Below are 6,000 nucleotides of genomic sequence, written 5' to 3' on the forward strand. Positions count from 1 at the left end.
CCCCCCCATGGGAAGTGAAAAGCGGATAGCCTGAGGTTAGACTGGGATCCCTGACCCCTGGAGGTCCCCCAATTAAGGGGCATCAGGGGGTATTCATTTCACAGAGCGCCCCCACAGTGAGGGGCCATGCAGGCCGGCTCTGACCCCAGGGAACACCTTTGTTCTCTGGACCCCACGTGCGCCATTTTAGGAAACCTCCAGATGCTGCGCATTCCCTGTGTTCCTGCTCTCGGCGGCTCGTGGGTCCTGGACTCCTGGCTCTGCGGGTCTCGGCTCAGCAGCCTGAGAGGCGACGTCAGCCTTGGCCTTCTGCAGCTGGGCCAGACACATCTTCGGGGCAGTGAGTGGGGCCATCGGGGCTGCAGGGGCCTCACCGTACCTCTGCCTCCCCCTGGAGCCCGGGGGCATTTGGTGGTGCCCCTCAGGGCTCAGTCCCCACCTCCAACTCTAACCCAAGCAGCTCCAGCTGTATCTCTGATACATAATGGACTCGGTTATAAGATCGGATCTTGGGCTGCTATCTTCCAACCTGTCAATTTGACGAAGCAAGGGAAGTCCAGAGAGGGGAAGGGCCTTGCCCCAAATGCCCAGCAAGTTAGTGATGTGAGCAAACGCATCCTCAGGGAGGGAATCTGAACAGCAGAAGCCAGCACCCGTCCAGGGGGCCCTCTAGGACAGCTTTGCCCCCAGCGTCTGCAGTGCCTCTCGGCTGTGAGCTGCTTTACGGACGAAGCTTGCAGGTAAGGAAAAAGCTTCACATGCCACCATCGTCTCTTCCAATTTTTTACCCGCAACAAAGCTGGGGACCTCGGAGAAATAACTTGTTCGAAGTTACAACCACAGCAGCGTCTCCCCGTCCCGCCCCGCCCCCGCCACCTGACCAGCCGTGACCCTACCACTGCCCCAGCCCCTGGGACACATGGAACATACGTGTGTCGTGCTGGGCAGTGGTGCTCCGTCTCTGGGCTGGTTCACACCAGGGCCCCAGGGAGGTTCTGGGCTTCCCTGGATAGACCGGCTTCTCCCACCCACCACAGAATGTTTCGGGGGTGGGAGGGCCCTTGGAGGCCAGGGCTGGGCTCATTTCTCACTTGACTCTAATCACGAGATGCTTGAGATGTGATCTGAAACACTCCACCTCAGTAGCTCCTTGCTGGTAGTTTATATCTGCTGTGCACTATTTTCCAGAGCCCAAAAATGCTCCGTGGCATCGGTGGGTCACTGGGCCTATGGCTGGCTGTGCTGGGGTAAAATACAGCCCAGACTTTGGCAGGTCCGAGGTCCGCGGGTGTGGCCCACAGAGGCCAGCCGCAAGCAGACACTTAATTTGAAGTCTCATGTTTCAGTTTTCCAAGTCCTACAAGTACTGCCTTCTGCTCCATACTATATCCTTATTTCAGTCAGGGTAGGCTAGGTGATGCTGATCACTAATCCCCCAAATCACAGTGGTTGAACCCAGCAGAGGGTGATTTTTCTGCACGTACAAATCTGACATGAGTCGGGTGGCTCTCCAGGAGGAATCTCCTCCAAGCAGGATCCAGGCTGCTTTCAGCCTGGGCTCTTTCCTCTCGGTGACGGCTTCCCAGGTGTCTCTGGAAAGAGGAGAAGACGCGAGGATCGCAGGGGTGGTTGTTCAGGGGGTGCTGACTTCACCTCTGTGCATAAGCCCTTGGCTGGCACCTGATCTCAAGCTCCCAAGCTGAGCACACAGGACGTTGGGAGATGTGGTCTTGCTGCCCACCCAGGTGGAAGAAATAAAACGGGACTTGGCGAGCACATAGTATCTTCTTTGCTACAACTCAGACACGGTTTTCTTCCTCTAAATCTTCAAATAAAATTGCTGCTCCAAGAAAACAGCCATTTCACCTTAGAGCCGTCCAGAGTGCCCCCGCCACCTTCACTTACTGTCCCTTTGAGAAGCTCAGCACCGTGGCAGGTGTGGATTTGCCAGCCTCCGGAGCTACAGAGAGTACGAAGGATCCCGCGTCTTCCCACCAAGAAACCAGTCCCAAGCTCTGTCCCTTAGCTGCAGCTCGCCTCCAAGCTCCTTGGGTAGCTCTCCATCACCTGGAACACCTAGTCCAAAGCGGGTCAGCCCTGAGGTTTCCCCTTGAGGGGGATGGGGACCGGGCCCGGCTGCAAGCATGGCTGAGGATCTTAGATAGGGTAGCCCTTCCCCGGCCGGAGCAGCGCACTCAGTCCAAGCCGCTGGGGCCCCCTGGCCTGGAGGCAGGTGGTCCGGCCAAGCCGGCTCCGGCTGGCCTGCACACAGGCCTGTGAGGGGAGTAGGCCCCGCACAGAGCCGCCTCCGTGCAGCGAGTGCAATGTCCGCAGGGCCCCTCCCGTAGCCGGCAGCAGCTGTGCTCCCTGAGCACAGGGCAGGGGGATTGGGGGCGGGGGTGTCACCCGCATCCTCAATTCACTGAGCACACACACCAGACCGCGCCGGGCACTCGCTATGCGTCCGTTCGTTCATCTGAGAAACAAGTTCAAGAAACGGATCCTCCTATCATCACCCCATTTTACAGTTGAGGAAACCGAGGTTCAAAACCCAGATGGAATGGCTTTCCCGAGGCGGCTCGGTTTGTAAATGCTGGAGCCAGTTTGGGATCCCGGGCCTCCAGATGGTTCTCGGCGCTGCCGCCTCTCGGGGGGGGGGGGCTCCCCCTCCCCACGGTGCTGAGTCCTGCCAAGGAAGGTGTCCTAGAACATGTGGAAGGGGGAGGCTCTGGGGGAGGCCTCGAGCAGCGCCTTGTCAGCAAATGTTTCTCTGAAAAGCCCTCGCGTGTAGTAAAATCCTCCAGGAAAGTCCTCGCCGGCGGGGCTGTGCTTCCTGGGGGCCGCCCCAGTCCTGCCAAGTTTACGGAGCAGGGAGGCCTTGGGAATTGCTCAGCTTGGCCACAAAGCCACAGCAGGGGAACAGTGGCACACGGTGCCACGTGCGGAGGACCGGCGCGGCCCCAGGCGCCAGAATCGCGGCAGCCACGGCGGGGAGGCCGGCGGCTGCACTTTCCTTTTATCAGCAAGGGAACGGACGGACAGAGGTCCGGAGAAGCTTCACGCCTTGCCTGAGGCCACGGAAGACAGCCTTTTCGGGGCCCACAAGAGAGGCTCCGAGGTCGGACAGCCAGGGCAGGGAAGCCGCTGCCCACACTCCTGCAGATCAGAATGTTCCAGGCCCCCTTGCCCCCCGCATGCACGCGCACCCAGCATCGCGGCATCCAGAACGTCTGCCCCGGAGCCTGGGCTCCCGGCTCCACGGCCCGGAAAGGGGCCACTCACGCCGGCTCTGGAAATGATGCTCCCGCCCCAGCATGCTCACATGCTGCCGGCGAAGTGGCATTTGGGGAAAAGGGGAAGGGACAAGGGCCTCGGCAGAGAGGGGACCTTCAGGGCGAGGGCAAAGAAAGGCCCCTGCCTTCGGGGCCAGCCAGGAAGTGTTTGCCCACATTCCACGTTCTTTGCCTGAAAAAATATGGGAGAACATTGTACAGTCTACGTAGATTTCCTTTAAAAACGGTTTTTAAAGAGTTTCGATTCCTTTAAGTTATCTGGAAAATTTACTTTCAGGAAAATCCATTCCCCAAGGACACTAGGTAAAATGCAAACCCCACTGCATGAGAAAGACACTCAACCCATCTGGGCTTCATGTTGTTGCCGGTTTAAAAAAAATACACAATGGAGATGTATGTATTATACACACACTCACGCGTAAATGTGCATATGGCATGAATGCAGATATACGGCTAAAACAAATAAAAACAGCACAGAGATATACAGTCACACGCGATCTCCCTCCACCCCGGTCCCTCAGCCCTCCAGTCTGTCCCCAGAAACAACTATTGTCCCTGGGTTTTTTACGTTCTTTCGAAGACAGTGTGTGCAGATACAAGAATTCTTAGGTATGTGTGTATACCCCTTTCTCTCTCTTTTATACACTGACCTGCACTCTGTTTCTACCCCTGGACGTTATTTCCTGGACATTGTTGTATGACCCCGACATGGAGGCGGGCCTCAGTTTCTTAACAGCCTTTATACGACGCACTATAATTACTTGTAATACCGTAGTTTGCTTAACTGGTCCCCAGGTAAGGCATTTAGACTGTTTCCGGTTTTCCGTTACCACATAACAGTTCTTGTCTATGCATCTTTATGTATCTGTCCGACTACACCCAGGAGGATGAATTACCAGGTCAAAGGAGATGTGCATTTTAAATTGCAATCGATAAATTGTCCAAGTGCCCTCCCAAGAGACTGGACCAATTTTTGGTCCGTCCCACCAACAGTGTGAGACAGGGCCAGATCCCCTCACCCTCCCCAACAGAGCATAGTATCAAAATGCCAACCTTTGCCAATGGATGGGTGAAAAACATGGTCTTGTCTGATCGTCTGATTATAGATTTCGTTTTTGTTTCTCTCATTATGAATGAGGTTGAGACTCTTCTTTACCTGTTTAAAATCCTTCAGTATTTCCTTTCTATGAACTGGTTGCTCATGTTCTTTGCCCATTTCTCTACTGGTTTTTTCTTGTTGATTTGTAGCATCTCGTTGCAGATGAAAAGAATTAGCCTTTTGTCGTATCCTTGCAGAATATGTGTTCTCTATGGGCCATTTTTCGGCAGCCAACTCTCTCTCTGCCTCCAACACATTCTCCACAGGCTGCCAGAGTGGCCTTTCTGAAACGCCAATCTGATCATGTCACCCTCCTACCTCAAGATAGAAGACAGCTTCCCCCCATCAGCATCCAGCTCAAACTCCTCACCTGGTTTGGGGGGCCTCCGTGTGGGGTCCAGTTTTCCCCAGCCCTGGCCACCAGGGCCACCATGTGCAGCAGTCAAGGCTGTCCCCTGTACAGGGGCCAAGGACACACAAAGGGGAACACAGGGGGCCCCCTACAGGCGAACAAGGGGGCCGCCTGAGAGCCGCTATCTCTGGGTCCCATACACCTGACCTTAGCACTCACCAGATTTTTACCATTCCCCATATGGCCCTGGCACTTCCGTGCCTCCCCAGCTTCATCCATGCTCTTCCTTCTGCCCCTAATGCCCTTCCTCCCCTGTGGACCTAGGGAGCTTCCTCCTCCAGGTGTTGATGGTCACCTCGGGTGGGCTTACCCTTCTCTGGGGCCCCACAGCCCTCCTGTCACCCCTTTAACCCAGGTCAAGGCAAATCTCTCTCTAGGGCAGCGCTGTGCTTATTGGTGTCTGAATTCCACAGCCAGCCCACACCCAGCACAGAGGAGGAAGTGTGTGTGGAATGAATGCATGAGTGAATGAATGAATGCATACATGAGTGAAGGAATGAATGAAGACAGCCTCTGACTGCCAGACTCAGTGGGCGTGAAGCGGGGCGCAGACCCAGAACCTCTTCAGCCTTTCAGCCTACTGTAAAGTCGTGCGTCTACCCAATAGGTTGTTCTTTTGCATAAATACCCGTTAAACACTTTGCAAGATACAAATTTTTTTAAAAAATGCAGCAGACGGGTTCTTCCCAGGTAATTATAGTCTGCCCTGTGAGTCCGCAGTGAAGGCCTTTCATTTAGTAAGTCTAGTGCTCTTTTCAGATAATAAATTAAGGCCCCTTCAGGAAGAAGTTTCTCCTTCCTCCCCTAATTCCCCCACAGGGGCATCGGAGGAGCATGCAGTAGGCACGGGCTGGGCACAGCAGCTTCTGCTGTGGGAGCACCCAGGGGATCCAGAGGGGTGCCAGGGACCCTTCTGGTCTATAGGGGCCGGTGGGCTGCAGGTGCTGGAGCAGCCCCTTCTCCCCAAACCCCAAACACCTGCTTGAGGCCCTCATCTGGGCCAGCCCTCCTGCCAATCCTTCCCCAGATGGGGGATGTGCTCCCAGCTCTGCCTCTGTCACCCGCCGGGCACCTGCAGGGCCCCCTGTTGCTTTGCCCACCTCCTCAGTCTGCCATCAGTCCTCCCCCTGCATCCTGGGGGGTCCTTCAAAAATAGAAGTCAGATAAGGGTCCTCCCAGCTGCACTTTCCTCCGTG

Source organism: Callorhinus ursinus, unplaced genomic scaffold, assembly GCF_003265705.2.
Source record: "Callorhinus ursinus isolate GAN/ISIS: 27379988/994484 unplaced genomic scaffold, GSC_fseal_2.0 scaffold24, whole genome shotgun sequence".
Taxonomy (NCBI): Eukaryota; Metazoa; Chordata; class Mammalia; order Carnivora; family Otariidae; genus Callorhinus; species Callorhinus ursinus.